Genomic DNA, 17,199 nt, shown 5'->3' on the forward strand with positions numbered 1-17,199 from the left:
TATTGAAGTCCTAATTCTCAGAACCTCAGAATGTGACAGTATTTGGAGATGTGAACTATTAAGAGATCATTTAGTTAAATGAGGTCATTAGGGTAGGCCCTAATGCAATACAATTAGTGTCCTTACAAGAAGAGATTAGGACACAGATACACACAGAGGGAAGACCATGTAAAGACACAGGGAGAAGTCCACCTGCAGTCAAGGAAAGAGATTCATGAGGAACCAACCCTGCAGGCACCTTGATCTTGAACTTCTAGCTGCCAGAATTGTGAGAAATAAATTTCTGTTTTTGAAGCCATCCAGACTGTGGTATTTTTTATGGCAACCTGAGAAAACTAATACAATGTCTAAATAAAAAGGAGTGAAAAATTATCTTATCGTTGATTACAATTTGTTTCTATACTCAGGTGTTTGACTTTATTCAATAGAGCATGTAATTTATGAAGGAAGTATACGTTATTTGCATTTTCCAGGAAAAGGAAAAACTACATGTGTGCCAGAGTTTTATATAAAAGCTGTACATGGTGTTAAGAATGAAGAAAAATATGACACAGTTGCCATTCTTTCATGATACTTCTCATTTTCATGTTTTGAACAGGAATACCATGCTTAAGCCATTGTCTGGTACATAATAAAATGCTGTGTGCACAATTAACAGGCATAGACTTTGAAAATAATTACGGAATAAATAGGTGCTTAGCTTTTCCTTTAGGACAATAAAAAATGGGATGTAGACTTCTGATTTTGCAAGATAGTTTTGATCCATGGACAACTTACAGTTGAGGCCTGATGCTAGATAAAAATTTCCTATCAAGAGGTGGAAATATAAAAGGTTAGTCTTTCTAAGGGGAGAGTTCAAATAACTTTTACAAAGGCAATAGACTCTAACGGAAGAAGGAAAAGAAATGTGTGTGCCTTGCAAGAAAGTCTGGATAAAAGCAAAGGAGGTGAGACTGAAAATAATCAAAGATAGAATAAATCAAGGGGTTAATCAGAATATCCCCAAAGGAAGCCATCTTTGTCCAGATAGTTAAGAATGAACATTCCACTTACATAACATTGGAAGCAGCAAGATAATTATGGGAAATGGATTAGAGTAGGAATACTTTTGCTGTTGTGTCAGGCAGAATTCTAAGACAGCCCTAAGATTCCCACTCCCTGGTAAACACTTGTATACTACACCAGCAGTTGGGCAGAACCCATGAATATGATTATTTAGTTGCTTTGTTGATTAGGTTATCAACCTCTATGTAAGAATCAATGATATCTCCATGTAGAGTTGGTAGAAGGAGAAAGAAGAAGCCAATATCCAAGTAATATACCTGACCAGAAGAAGTAAGGAAAAGATGACTGACGTTACCAAAGCAATGACATGCTGTTTTACCCACCAGCTGATGTGGAGGTGAGCATTCATTCATTTTTTGATTCACCTATCCTCTCAAAAATTCTATTTAATGCTGACTTCGTGTGTGTGTTTGGTGGGGGGACCACTGGGCTAAGTGTTGTGTGGGATGAAAAAACAGATGTTTCTGTCTAGTAAGCAAACTGATAGCTGAACAGTCAATTCTAAAGAAAATGGCACTGTTTTTGTTGAGCACTTCAGAATGCTGAGGCATTAGGTAATTAAGTGGTTTAATAAATGTCATAGAATGTTATGACAATATTGATAATTATCACATGTTCAACTACTTTTAATAAACAAGTTACTGTATTGTAAAAACTAATATATTTTTGTCACCCAACAGCTTCATGATGTCATTGTCTTAAAGTGCCTAAAGACATCATTATTTCTGTGAAATTATGATTGCTAGTTCCTCTTATTTTTTTGGTAAGCAGTTCCATTATTTTCCACGCTAGTTGAGACCAAAAAGATCACGTATCTCTTGAAATCCTCACAGTTAAAAAATAAAATCCAAAACATCATCATTGTGCACAAAAGCCCATTATTACTCCAAAGTAAATAACACAGTACTTTGGACACCTGTTTCCTAATGAGAATATCCATAAAACATTGAGAAGCAACTTCAGATAAATGTTAAATGTAAATTAAATGTGATCAGTGAATGGAATGACTCAAGTTATTATAAGGAAAATGATCTTAAATGACTAAGTAAATATTTCCCTGTAAAGATTTAAAATAAAACATAACACAATATACTATTATCAAAATAGAAAAAAAAATTAATTTCTTACCTGGGGTAACAAATGATGAGGCACACAGACTCATAGCACACATACAAACAGACAAAAATATTTAAGTAATAGAAAGATGATGAACTATTCTAACTGATCTGATTAAAATTTTGAAACTGACTTCACATTCCCACTGTAAATTTTTTTTTAATTTAAGCCATTTGCTGCTTCATTCTATTTTCTAGATCTATAAATCTGCTTTTTTGAGGCAATCTCTGTAGGCATTTTCAAATTTTATCAAGTATATTTTATAGTTTCAGAAGGATTAAGAACAATCTAAATACACACAAGGAGAAACAGATAACATGAATAGCCCTATATGTATAAATAAATTGAATTAATAACTAATAACCTTTCCTTAAAGAAATCACCAGATGCAAATGGTTTCACAAGTGATTTCTACCAAACATTAAAGGAAGAAATAATATCAATTCTCCACAGCCTCTTTCAAAAAAAATAAATAATTAAAAGCAGAGGGACACTATCTAACTCATTCAGTGAGCCCAGCATTACTCTAATGCTAAAACTAGATATAAGAAAAAAAATCACAAACTTGTATCTCTCATGAACATAGACACAAAACAAAACCTCACTGAAATATTAACAAGTTGAATTCAACAATGTATGAAAAGAATTATATACTACAACCAAGTGGTATTTATTCCATGTATGCAAGGTTGGTTCAACACCTGAAAAATCAATCAATATAATCCACTGTATCAACAGACTAAAGGGGGTAAATCATGTGATCATATTAATTGACACAGAAGAAATACCATTTGAGAAAATCCAATACTCAATCATAATAAAAATACTCAGCAAACTAGGAGTAGAGAAGAACTTCTCCAAATCAATGGAGAACCATCTACAGAAACCTACAGCTAACATAATCAATGAGTAACTAGACACTTTCCCCCTAAGACCAGAAACAAGGCAAGGATGTTCCCATTCACCACTCCTATTCAACATCACATAGGAAGTCCTAGCTGGTGTCATAAGAAAAGAAATGGAAATAAAAGGATAAATATTGGAAAAGAATAAAACAGTTGCTATTCATTGATGATAGGATTGTCTATATAGAAAAATTCCAAACAATTTTTTTTATAAAAAAGCAACTATAGCAAGGCTTCAGGGTACGAGGTTAATATACAAAAGCCAATTTACCGTTAGCAGATGAATAAGTTCTGGGGTTCTAATGTACAGCATTGTGATATGGTTAACAGTATTGTATTGTAACACATGAAAATTGTTAAGAAAATTGATCTTAAATGTTCTCAGCACAGAAAAGAAACAATAATTATGTGATGTGATGGAGTGTTAACTAACACTGCAGTAGTAATCAGACTGCAATATAAAAGTGTGTCAAATCAACACATTGTACACTTTAAATTTGTATAATATTATATGTCAATTATGTCTCAATAAAGCTAGTAAAAATATAGAATTTGAAATTTTAAAAATACCATCAATAATAGTATCAAACAATTAAATACTTAGGCATAAATATAACAAAATATGTACAATACATATATGTGGAAAACTACAAACTGCTGCTTTGTTGGCGGAGAGGGCCCAGGATGCAATGTCTCCAGTACAAATGAGCACAACCATCACACAGATCTTGGTTTCTAATACCATTCTTCAATAAAAGGAACTAGGGCTCCTTGGAGAATTACCTGATTCTAGGACTCAGCAGTAAATAGGCAAAATGGGCCTGAGGCATCTTATAGTGCCAAAAAGTAAATTAGTGCCAAAAATAAAAAGTAAATAATGATGAAGATACATTAAAGGGATTCAGGAGCCAATTGAAAGAGGTCTCGATGGCCAAAGTTGAAACAATTTGAACAACAAAGTAAAAGAAGTAGTATTGGATTACAACCCAAAGTACAAAATAAGAGTCCATGAATACATACTGATATAAATTAATGAATATATATTCCATCCTTAAAGAGGTGGAGCAAATCTGCCCACTCCTTAAGTGTGGGCTGAGCATAGTGACTTCCTTCCAAAGAGCACAATATTGAAAAAGAGAGAAAAAGATAATAAGTTTATGGTGGAGAAAGCTGACAAGCACTTCTGCAAGCCAGGTGATCAAGAGTAACATCAATAGTGATAAGTTATTTTAGTAACATTCAATTTTGATATTATGTGATGAAAATGGCAATGTACCTTCGTGGTCTTCCTTCCCAAAATGTATCATTTCAGTCTAAGCATAAGAAAAACATCAGACAAATTCCAGTTGAGAGATATTCTATGGAACAACTGATCAGTAAACCTCAAAATTGTCAAGGTCATTAGAAATAAGGAAAGTCTGAGAAACTGTCACAACCAAGAATACATTAAGGAGACATGACTATTAATGCAATATGGTATCCTGGATGGGATCCTGGAACAACAACCAAAAAAGGGGGCATTAGGGAAAAACCTAAGGAAATCTGAATAAAGTATGGACTTTAGTTGGTAATAATGTATCAATTGTGTTTGACCAATTGTGACAAATATACCACACTACTATATTGAGAAACTAGGTGTGGGGTATACAGGAAATCTTTTTTGTACCATCTTTCCAATAATTTTGTAGATATAAAATTGTTCTAAAATTAAAATTTTACTAAAATATTCACTAGAAAAATATTTTAGATAGAAAAAATGATTAAACACTTCATGGTATGTTACCCAATACTTTCTTAGGTGTGGAAGCAATGTCCAGAAAGCAAGTCTTGAGAAATATGTATTAAAGTAATAAAACTACTCCTTTGATTTCCATAACATTGTCTCCCCAATATTTTTTTTCTTCCCATATATCTGATTTTGTTTTCAACTGTTTAAACGTGTTACTCAAGATTACCTCCTCAGCTACCTTTTTCTTTTCTCGCTCTACTCAGAAATCTACTTGATTTTTACAAATAGGTTGATAACCTCCAAATCTTCAGCACAGACACCTCTATATAGTGCTCCAGATCCCATTTCCTAAATGTCCATCAGCATCCCAATCTCCATTCCTAAAACCATATTTATTCTTTTCCCTTTAACTTGCTGCTACTCTGTTTAATAGTCAACCATTCTCACATGCCAGAAGTCAGAAGAGATCTCACGATATCTCAACAGTTCCTGAGTAAAACACTGGGACAACTGGAAAAGCATGGAATATAAAGTATAAATGATGACAAAAGTTCTTAACAACAACAACAAAAAGAAACTTTAGTGGGCAGATCAAAAACATTTATTTTGTTCTCGGAAAGCAAAAGAAAAAAATCATGAAATAGAAACTGATCTATAGAAATAATTAAAATTAAAATGATAATTCATGAATAATTAATGTTCCTGAAGTGTTAGAACAAATTTTAAAAAAATCAAAGATAGAATAGAACTTTCTCAAGCCTAATGCTAAATTAAATAATTCACCACGTGCTTAGCAAAATTATTGGAGGAAGATACAGACCTAGATCACTCTAGCAAAGAAAAATTTTAATTATTATTTTAAAGGACAGATCTTACCACTATCAAAACTGAAAAGGAAAGTGTATGTGTGTGTGTGTGTGTGTGTGTGTGTGTGTGTATCTACATAGGAATAAAAATAGTCTGTCCACATTATTTACAAAATGAAAAATTAATAATATCCATGTAACATTGGGGTATATTCGTTTTTGAATAAAAGGATTTAGGTCCAACCATAGGGATCAAAGGTGAACTATGACTGTCTTAATCCAATAGAATTAGGTGAAAACCAGACATAAACCAATCGATGTACTGCATTCCTCCAACCACAGATATTGGTTCAGAGTGAGCTGGACCACATGACCATAATTGATCTAGTATCTTATGTGAAAAGGAGGCAACTATATCTAAGAGTCACCTTTTAATAACTACGACAGAACCAAGCTTTGGGATAAAAGCGACATCACAAAATAATGTGAAATAGTAACTAGCACCTTGATGATATTATTAAAACCCAGATTTCATCTTACCCTACCTATGACTGTTTTCAGTTATGTGAACCAGTAAATTTCCTTATTGTTTAAGCCATTTAGAGTTTACTTTTATTTAATACAAATGGAAAGTATCATAACTTGTAAGCTAGCCAAATTTCATTTCATGTGTAAAGGCAACAGAAAGACATCTTAAATGGCCAAAAACTAAGAGATTATATTATTCTTAAGAAAATTGCATAAGACATGCTGGCTGACTAACAGTTGAATCAAAATTAAGTGTCCATCAGTGGATGAATGGATAAAGAAATATATACATAATACATAATGGAATATTAATCAGCCTTAAAAGGAAGGAAATCCTGCCTTTTCTGAAAGTGTGTACAGATTTAGAGGACATTATTCTAAGTGAAATAAGCCACACATAGAAAGACAAATACTTGGTGTTCTCACTTGTATGTGGAATCTAAAAAAGTCAAACTCAGAAAAACAGAGAGTAGAATAGTGGTTGCCAGGGACTGAGGATGTGGGAGAAATGTGGAGATGTTGGTCAAAGGGTACAAACTTTTAGTTATAACATGAATAAGCTCTAGATATCTAATGTACAGCATGGTAACTATCCTTAGTTCATTGTATATCTGAAATTTTCTAGGAGAGTAAATTTTAAGTGTTCTCGACACACACATAAACACACACACACACACACACACAGGTAACTATGTAAAGTGATGGATGTGCTAATTAGCTTGACTGAGTGTGGTAACCATTACACAAGGTATGCTTATATCAAAACACCATGTTTTATACCTTAATATGTGTAGTTTTCTTGTTAATCATACCTCAATAAAGCTGGAAAAAACAAAAATAAGTTTAAAAAAAAGAATTTAGTATAGAGGCCTTTCCTACTCAAGCTAGACCCAAAACTGTATTTGGACTCATAAATCTTCCCTAAGATATTCTACTTCTTTTTCTCCTCCTTTCCCTATACTAAGAAATGTTTGTCATGCTGCATTCTTCATACCACAATGTTGGATGACCACTTCAAACAATAGTGATGTGTTGTACTCCAATACTTGCTAACAATAATTAATTATTTACCAATTTGTGATATTGTGCCAGAATTACAAAAAATTCTTTCACTTACTGTTTCTTTTTCCACAGAAAAAAATATGTAGAGCACCATGATGATCAGTGAGAAGATATAATAAAAAGTTTGCAGATGCAATTATTTCCTGAGAAAACCCCAATTTGTAACATTTAACATCAAGTTCCTATGAATGTACACAAGAGGGAAGAGATATGGGAACATATGTATATGTATAACTGATTCAATTTGTCATAAAGCAGAAACTAACACACCATTGTAAAGCAATTATACTCCAATAAAGATGTTAAAAAAAATAGTTCCTATGAATGCGCCTCTTATGTGCTTCAAAGTCAACCAATAATGATCTTAAATAAAGAGAAACAGTTAATAACTAAAATGTATTGAGCACTAATTCTACTAAGTTAGGTTCAAATAAATGGAAGAGCAGGATTAAACCCAAACAATCTGATGCCAGAACTTTAGTTCCTGATCACTGTCTGTACTGTCTCTAAGGAAACATTTATTGAGTGCACATTATACAATAGGCACTGACTCTGTCTTATTTGTGATGTAATCATTGTTTAGCTCTCTGATAACATCTTTTGTAAATTATCCACATTATACTATCCATGCACAAACCTAGGTTTCATTGTTATGCTCTCTCTCCTTAGTCTGGGCACTTGCGGTAATGTGCTTCCTTCTAGCACTTTGCTTGCCTATCTTCTATTTGGAGACAGCATGGGTATAAGTTGTAATAGGAAGACTTTCCAGACTGTTTTCTGACCAAAATCTAATTCAGCATTCTTTCTATGCCTTGCCATAGTACAATACATACTTCTAAATCTATTATAATTTGCTTTTATCCATTTCCCAAGACTTTAAGAACAGGGGACTATGCTTCCCTCATTTCAATATCAGTAACCCATACCATCCTTGGCACTGAATAGGCACTCCTAAATGTTATGAATTACTTAATGAGAAAATTACTGAGTGGAACATTTAATGTTAAGTAAAGCAGAAATCTTGAATTACATAGAAAATATAGATGTTTACAGGTTAATTTAAAATAGCCAATTTAAGCTTATGGAATTGTTCCCATTGAATTTGAGGTTCTTTCTTTGCCGCAAAAGAATTTGGAGATGAAGTGATAGGTAAAAAGTGGATTTATTTAGAGAGAACATACTCCACAGACAGAGCGTGGGCCATCTAGGAAGGCGAGAGACCTTGAGAGAAACACACTCCACAGACAGAGTGTGGGCCATTTGAGAAGGTGAGAGAGAGCCTCAAAATATGGCATGGTTAGTTTCTATGGGCTGATAATTTCATAGGCTAATGAGTGGGAGGATTTTTCCAATTATTTGGGGGAAGGGGCGAGGATTTCCAGGAATTGGGCCACTGCACACTTTTTGACCTTTTAGGGTTGTCCTCAGAACTGTCACGGTGATGGTGGGTGTGTCATTTAGCATGCTAATGTATTACAATAAGCATATAATGAGGCTCAAGGTCCCCTGGAAGTCGAATCTTCCGCCATTTTGGACCCAGTTGGCTTTAACCAGTCTTTGTCAAGTACTATGGCTATATCATTCTTTTAAAGGTTGTGCCCTGCCCCCTTCCCTCCTATTTCATTTCCCCCTCAGAGATTTTACTCCCGTATTTTTATGGGAAACAGAGGGGTGACAGTCCATCTTCTGTAACCGCTTCAAGGTTGAATAGGGGGATGGACACTGCCTGTCAGGGAGTAAAAACTCTGGATGCCTGATCTAGAGGCCTCAGAGGCAGGACAGCTCCTTGTTTTCATTTGGTATGGGCTAGAATCCTCACATAGCCATCATCTTGATGTGGGACTGTTATAACTGCTACCATAGCCTTCCTATGAATTTTCTTGATGATGAAGCACTTTTTGTAACAGCATCAGAGTACAAAACTATCTATAAATGACAAAAGACTTAAAAGCCATGGTTAAACATCTGATTACAGTGTAATTGATAAAGAAACTTGGTTACTGTTGTGACATACAATATTTTAAGATAATAACTAGAATTATGACTGATAATACTTTACCATGACATGTCAGAATTTTAGGAACTCCATATAATTTCTAGAATATCTGTATTAGTAACATTTGCCATACAATGTAACCTAAGAAGATTTATTACTCATTTGACAGTACTTCACATGTAATTTAATTTGACTTAGGAAGTTTTGTCAAAAAAATATCAAAAGGGTTTAAAACAGTCAGATAGGATCATAGGTCACTGTGAAAAAAATAGTTATTTACTTAGCCAAAGTGACAATAAAAGATTTCAAAGACAAATGCAGAACAGATCACTTAAAAGGTAAAGAGTTTAAAACCTGTTACTAAAGGCAGTTTAACATTTTAAGAAGCTTGTCCTTTTAACAGAGAGAAAGGCCAAATTCAGGTTTTGCACCAGCTTACTTTTAAAATTCGTTTACTCAATTAAATTCATTTTAAACTTAGTCAATATTAACCATGCACAAAACTTTTTCTTCTCACAGTTCCTATCCACAACTTTTCATCACTTTCTGTATCCATCACTTTATTTTTCCATCCAGAAACAGCCATCCAGAGACAGCCAACTTCCTTTTCCCTTAATATTATAAAATGCAATTCCATTCCTCATACTTTCTTTACTGAAAACACACATCCTACTTTCCTTAAGCAACCATGCACTGTCATTGATATCAGTACTCTGTAGATTGGTAAACATAAATCCAAATAATTTTTTTTAAATGTGCTTTCTTATAGAAAATATCTCAGTGTGACACCAAACATATTTATTAATAGTCCTAAACCTTTTGTTTCTCTGTAAAAGGAAGCCAATGTTCAGCAATTAATATTTCAGTATCTTATTTTATTTGGAAATGACCTAGTTATTTAATAAACTTTCATCATTTAACTTAATTTAGCACAACTCTAGAATTTCAAGTTACCAGAATCTGGAGAGACTAATTTAGACAGACATTTTTAAAACATAATTATTTTTAAAAAGTTTACCCAAAGCTTTTCTCATTGCACTTTTTTCCTTAAAAGTTTTTTTCATAACAAGTTACTTTTCTCGTTGACAAATTTGTAATGGATAGAATGAGGTCTTATTTGACCTCTAGTAAACCTAGCTGCAATAGATGTATTATACTTAACATTGATGACTCTAAAGACATGTCTATATTAATCAGACCAACAAGCTTAAGCTACCTTCAATACCAGATATTAGTTTAGTCTTGAATATTTCCCAGATGACATGAACCTGAAATTCATTCTGGCCAGATTTATATTCCTGTATTTATATAAGCACTTAATTTCCTTTAAGCCAATTCAATAGAGCTCTTTTATGAATTAATTTTGGCAATATCATACAGTTACAACACACATAGATACAAACAAAGACACAGACACAGAAACCTCAAAGTTCCCATTTCAAAACTGTAGCCCTAAGTCAACGTAAAACCCATCAGTTATAAGGGGTTGGATTCAAACTGGGCTCCTGGCAGATGGAACAAATCAAGGTCACCTATCTAGATGGCTACTTTTTACTAATGTTTACAGAAAAGACACTTAGGATTTTTACTTTTATTCTTGACAAGTCAAGTTTTAAATTACTTTCCCCTCTTTGAAATTTGCATTTTAAAAGGATGGTGGCAATAAGGGTTCCCAGAGAAGACTAGGTAGGATTGGAATATTACAGGGAGATTGGCATGGCATCAAAAGCCCGTATTTAATGAATTTTGAGATTAGGGGTTGGAGGCCTTATTGACCCTCTGGTTTATGGAGTATTAGCACCTGGAAGGGAAGTTACTAGTTTCCTTTAAGGTGATTTTTATAAGAGTGACAAGCTTTGCCTTCCCTGGGATTCCCTGATCCCAGACCTGCAGATCTATAAGTTTTTCAGTTTCTGGGGGAATATTTTGGGTTGGACTGTCCATGTCTTGTACAATACATAGTCCAGCCAAAAATGTGCCTTGGCTTTGGTTTTCAGGGAGGGTGAGAGCTGCCCCCAAGGCTGAGAGAAAATCCCTTCCCAATAATGGGCTGGGGCATTCAGGCATGACAAGAAACTTGTGAGTTATAAGAGTGTTTCTCCAGGTGCAAGTTAGAGGAGTGGCGAAATGTTTTAGTTTTGGCTTTCCTTCGACCCCAACAACAGAGCAGGTTTTAGGGGCAAGGGGCCCAGCGTGAGAAGTCAGGACAGGGTAAGTGGCTCCCGTGTCCACTAGAAATTGGACAAGGTTACCTGCCACGTCAGTGGTCACCTGCGGTTCCTCCTGTGTGATGACTGTCTTCTTGGGAGCCTTGGGTGGTCCCGGGTCCCGTCAATCAGCCACTGCCATGATTGACACAGGGGAATTTCCTTGCTCCCTTCAGAGCTGGGGGCTTTCCCTCTTCCAGTGGCCCATCTCCTTGCCGAGTTGGCATAGCGTTTTGGGTGAAGGCTGGGACCTGTTTCCTGAGCATTCCTTGCTCCAGTGTTCAGGACTCCCACAGCTGAAACTGGCTCCCTTTCCTGGTGGAGATCTTCTGGGAGTACTTTTGGGGTGACAAGGAAGTGGGGTGGGTCTTCTCATGATAGCTGCCAAAAGCCTGGCTTGCTGTCATTCCTTCCTGAAGCTATGCTGTTCCTTCTTTTCCTCCTCAGCCTGGTCTTTATCGTTAACAACACTGAAAGCTGTGTCAATAAGAAGGTTAGGAGGGGTGTGGGGCCCCATGGCAACCTTTTGAAGCTTCCAACAGATGTCAGGGGGTGATTGGCTGATGAAGTGGGTTGCAAATACAATGTGTCCCTCGAAAGTATTTGGGTCTTCTGTCAGGGGTTTCTGTTCTTCCACGGGTGCCACTAGAGAGGGCTTTTGTGTAGCCCAAATGGGTCTCAGCCGGCAAGGTCCCCTAACATAGGACTTGCATAGCTCCGGGTTTTCTCTTAGGGCCATAAAAGCCTGTACATAAGGAACTTCTGTCCATTTCCCCTGCCTTTTGCAAAAGATGTCTAAGTGTAGGATGGCATTATAGTTGAGGCTCCCATTTTCTGGCCAGGCCTCATCGACCTTAAGTTTATATGTTACGAAAGAAAATGAGCTACTTTGCCTTCCCTGGGATTCCCTGATCCCAGACCTGCGGATCTATAAGTTTTTCAGTTTCTGGGGGAATATTTTGGGTTGGACTGTCCATGTCTTGTACAATACATAGCCCAGACAAAAATGTGCCTTGGCTTTGGTTTTCAGGGAGGGTAAATGGGGGTCAGCTCCTCCCCTGTGTAGCAGTTCTGTTGGCCCCAGCATCCTGGGGCCCATGTCCTATCCTGGCATCCATGGTAGCCAGGATGAGTGACTTCCCTGAAGGTTTCTCTATAGATTCTATAGATTAATCCCTGTGTTCTGAGATATGTTCCCCTGGACATCCTCATGGTTCTAACACAAAATCCCAGCCTTTTTTTCTAAAAAGGTGATAAGTTTCAGAAAACAGGCACTGGCCGTTAAGGGAGATGGTTTGTGAAAAAGAAGAAAACCTCTCATTTCCCTTCCCTTTTGTGGGTGGCACCCCTGAGTTCTCAGTGCCATGCTCCCCCTACCCCCTTCCCAAACATGCTCTGGCCAGCTGGCAGTAGGGCTGGGTGCAGGGGCAGATATGGCTGCTGAAGCGGAGGCACCGTGACTGTAGTTAGGGGGATGGAGGGCCCTGCGACCCTGGAAGGACGCTCCCAATTGCGTGACCCCGGAGAGGCAAGCACAGCAAATGTGGGTCATGGCCCAGGCAAGTATCCCTGGGGTGCAGCCATGTGTATGACCCATCCACCTTGAGTCACCCGCTCTACTCTAACAGAGCAGGATGGGGTGAGGGCAGACCCTGGAGAGGCCCAGCCCAACACCAGGAGGCAGGCGGTGAACAATGGTCCCACCACCACGAGTCCCAACCACATGGTGCAGGACCATCCCCCTCCTAATATGAAGGGGGGTATACACACAAACTGCCTCCCCAAGGGATTGCAGCCGCTGTAACCATGGCACAAAATCTAAGTAAGGCTGTATTTCATATTTTTACACAATTGGACCTGTTAACAGTTAATTAAATGGTGATAAGGCAAACCCAGAGGGCAAAGATCCTATGGTTCGGGTCCCTAGCTGCCTGTGAGGATGGCTAGAAACTTTCCCTGACGTGCCCTGCGCATATGTAACAAACAGTAAGAAGTGGAAGACTTAGTGGCATGGCTGGAAAATGCCTGGCAGGTTTCTTTTTCCCCATTTCCAGCAGAGTAAGGTGCGAAATAAAGTGGAAAGTAAGAGTGAGGTAAGGATGCCAAGTTGAGACAAGGACAGTTAGGCATAGGTGGATCAATAATAAGCCTATGAGGGTAGCTGCGGAGAGGGGGCAGTGTTATGCTCGTCCTGTGCCCACATTTTTGTGGCAATAGGTCCGAAAACGAGACAGACTATAAGAAAGGGAGAGAGGGCGAGAGAGAGATGGAGACGGCTGGAAGTAAGGCCATGCCTCTCAAGAGAGAGAGTAACAGCGGGAAGGTGGCGCCTCTCAAGCCCAAGGGAGGAGAGAGGCTGAGGCTTACCAAATTCTCCTGGCTGCCTTCGCCAATATGTTCCTGGTGAATGTGAAGTTCTTTCTTCGTCACGACAAAAGAATTTGGAGAAAAAGTGATAGGTAAAAAGTGGATTTATTTAGAGAGTAACACACACCACAGACAGAGTGTAGGCCATTTCAGAAGGTGAGAGAGAGCCTCGAAATATGGCATGGTTAATTTTTATGGGCTGGTAATTTCATGGGCTAAGTGGGAGGATTATTCCAATTATTTGGGGGAAGGGGCAAGGATTTCCAGGAATTGGGCCACTGCCCACTTTTTGACCTTTTAGGGTGGTCCTCAGAACTGTCATGGCGCTGGTGGGTGTGTCCATTAGCATGCTAATGTATTACAATGAGTGTATAATGAGGCTCAAGGTCCTCTGGAAGTTGAATCTTCCGCCATTTTGGACCCAGTTGGTTCTAACCAGTCTTTGTCTTGTACTATGGCTATATTATTCTTTCAAAGGTCGTGCCCTACCCCCATCCTTCCTGTTTCAGAATAAATACAAATTCACATACAGGAAGAAACTACATTCTGGAGAGTAGACAACATTTTTGAGTCATTTCATATTCTCATTAAGAGACTTGAGAATAATATGATAAATGAATAATTTAACACTCAATTTTAAGTGATTTTCTTATTTGGAACATTTGTTCCTTTATAATGGTTTAAGTATATGTTTGTCATCTGGTTTATTCCTATGTTTGAAGTTTTTGTGGGTTGAATTGTGTCCACCACAAAGCTAAGTCCAGGTCATAACCCCAGGTACCTGTGAATGTGAACTTATTTTGAAATAGGGTCATTGCAGAAGTAATTAGTTAAGATCATCACACTGTAGTAAGGGGGGTCTTTAATCCAGTGTGACGAGTGACCTTATAAGGAGAGGAGAGGAGACTTATGACAGACACATAGAGGGATGACAGCCATATAAAGAATCAAATTTACAAGGACAACACCATTGTGCAGTGCAGGTAGATTGGAGTGATGCCTCTACAAACTAAGAACCACCAAAGATTTCTGGCAACTACCAGAAGCTAACAGAAAAGCTTGCAACAGAGCATTCAGAGGGAGAGGTCCTGCTAACACCTTGATTTCGAACTTCTAGCCTCCAGAACTGTGAGAGAATAAATTTCTGTTGTTTAAAGCCACCCAGATTGTGGTACTTTGTCATGACAGCGCTAGGAAATTAATACAAGTTTCTTTAACTTGAATGCAATCTTTCCCACTTTATTTTCTAAAGAACCTGCTTTGGGTTCATGGAAACTTAACTTCTTAAATGTTTACATTAGTACAATTTTTCTGTCATCTAAAACAATGTAGTCATGGTAATAAAAACAATTTGATATCCTAACACTTATATACATATATATGTGATACATATATATGTATTCTAATAATAACTTTTTGTTAAAACTTGAAGAGAGACAAATTTATTGAAATGGAATGTAGGTCTCTCAGGAAAAAGGCATTGATGGCAAACAGACTTGCACTTTCATCTGGCCAGACCTCTCACCACAGTATTTCCCACAGCATGACACAGATTGCATTTCAAATTTATAACCTTCAGAAGAAGCCTGAAATGCTCAAAAGTGGGAACGAAAAGCCTGTTTCAGTTCTGATATATCTAGTCTACACTTCACAAGGCCCATGTGAAACATGACATATGAAATGCTAACGAGGATTTAGGGTTAAAATCTCAAGTCTGCTAAAAACATGATTAATGTTACATTAGCCTCTTGGAGCAAAGGTCTAAAATATAATACATTTTAGTTTATAAGCAAAACCAGTGGGACATAAAACTCAACAGACATGCAGGTATAAACTCATAACCTTCAGCTGTCCTCTCAGAGAAGGTGGTACCTCTAAATCTCACAAGTAATATCACTGTGATTAAGTGTAATGAGAGCAGATATCAAGAATGTGTACTGCCACTAGGGACCTTAGCCAAAGTGCAAAGTATGCTGTTTGTCTTGGGAAACTTCTCACCTCTTGGTAAACTCTCTTAATCAGCCCTCAGGCATCCAGGGCCCTCAAGCTGCCCTCTGGCTGCCCCAGGCTCTCCTCACCCGCTGAATACCCGCATCCCCTCCTCCTGGAGCAGCAGCCTGTGTTTCAAAATCAAGCTTCCTGTCAGTTCCACTTTTCAATCAAAACCCCATTTTCCTCAGGCTGGCTGATTTTGGCAGGCTCTAAGCAAAATCCTAATCTGATAATCTGATTAAATTAATTCGAAGTAAGTTGTAAATGGCTAATAGCCTAAAGTTCTGAGAGAAGCTGAGTTCTTGACGGTCTAATTTGTGGAATATACAAAGGAGATGTATTAAACTGGAAACCTTCTGAGTACCTTTTGTTTATACTCAAATTTCTTCCATTGCTTGCCCTCCTTCCTCTCTCCCTCCCTCCCTTCTTTCCTTTCTTCCTTCCTTCCTTCCCTCTCTCTCTCCCTCCTTCCTACATTTCCTTCCTTTCATTCTTTCTCTTTCCTCTCTCCTTTCCTCCCTCCCCGCCCCCACACTCCTTTCTCCCTCTCTCTCATTACTGGCTCAGTAATGTGGCTCCCTTTTTGTATAGTTACTTATCCATAAATTGGCATCCAAATAGGGATTAAACTAAGGCAATCACTGTCTTTCCCAAGGCAAATTCAACTTCCTCATTCACCAATGCTGGCAATATTTATACTCTTAATATTCTCTTCTGCTGATGACTTTTTAAAAAATCTATAATTAGAAAAATACTTATTGAACTAAGATTTAAGTCTATATTTTCCACTTTAGTAATCTGTCACCTATTTAAGATGTGTATAGTGCATTTGGAAGAATCACAATGAGCTACATTTATTATCATTATCATTATTATTACTAAAATACGTAACCTGTCATAAACAGCTTCTATTTATCAGAATGTCTTTACTTACTTATATTTACAATAGGACATCAATGCAAAGCACATCCATATATATCATAAATACTATTACTAATTATTCATTTAAAATATTCATTAATAAGGAATACCATGGTTTATGTTTTTCTCTAAACTAATTTATTTCATGCTTTTCTGTATCAGATGCTATTCTAAGTACTTTGCATATAATAATTCATTTAATTTTCAAAACAATATTATGGATTGGATATTTTTATATATTTGCTTTTAACAGAAGCAGAAAACTAAGGTATGGGGTATTTAGGAACTTTCCCAGGATAACATAGTAGGTAAACTGTATTTAAAACCACTGTATGACTACCATCTACTCCTCCAGGAATATATATATATATATATATATATAAAATGCATGTTCCTTATACCAAAAAGGAAGTTATATATGAATATTGTTACTATTTTAAGCTCAGTCCCCAATGGAAAGTAGGTATAGGACCAATAAGTGGGATTTAGACCATGTTGAAATCTT

The 17,199-nt window shown here is 37.0% G+C and overlaps 2 long non-coding RNA genes across 6 annotated transcripts in view; one reads left to right on the forward strand and one right to left on the reverse strand.

Moving 5' to 3' along the window:
• Positions 1-7,395, forward strand: part of LOC132597241 (uncharacterized) — a 43,494-nt gene extending 36,099 nt beyond the window's left edge. For both annotated transcript variants that reach the window (XR_009563677.1, XR_009563678.1), the window contains exons 2-3: positions 1,278-1,402; positions 7,284-7,395. This is a non-coding gene — a long non-coding RNA (uncharacterized lncRNA). The remainder of the gene's footprint in view (positions 1-1,277; positions 1,403-7,283) is intronic.
• LOC115864267 (uncharacterized) overlaps positions 1-17,199 on the reverse strand; it is a 481,059-nt gene that overhangs the window by 167,561 nt on the left and 296,299 nt on the right. The gene's annotated exons all lie outside the window — the stretch shown is intronic.

The sequence above is a fragment of the Globicephala melas genome, chromosome 4, assembly GCF_963455315.2.
Source record: "Globicephala melas chromosome 4, mGloMel1.2, whole genome shotgun sequence".
Lineage (NCBI taxonomy): Eukaryota > Metazoa > Chordata > Mammalia > Artiodactyla > Delphinidae > Globicephala > Globicephala melas.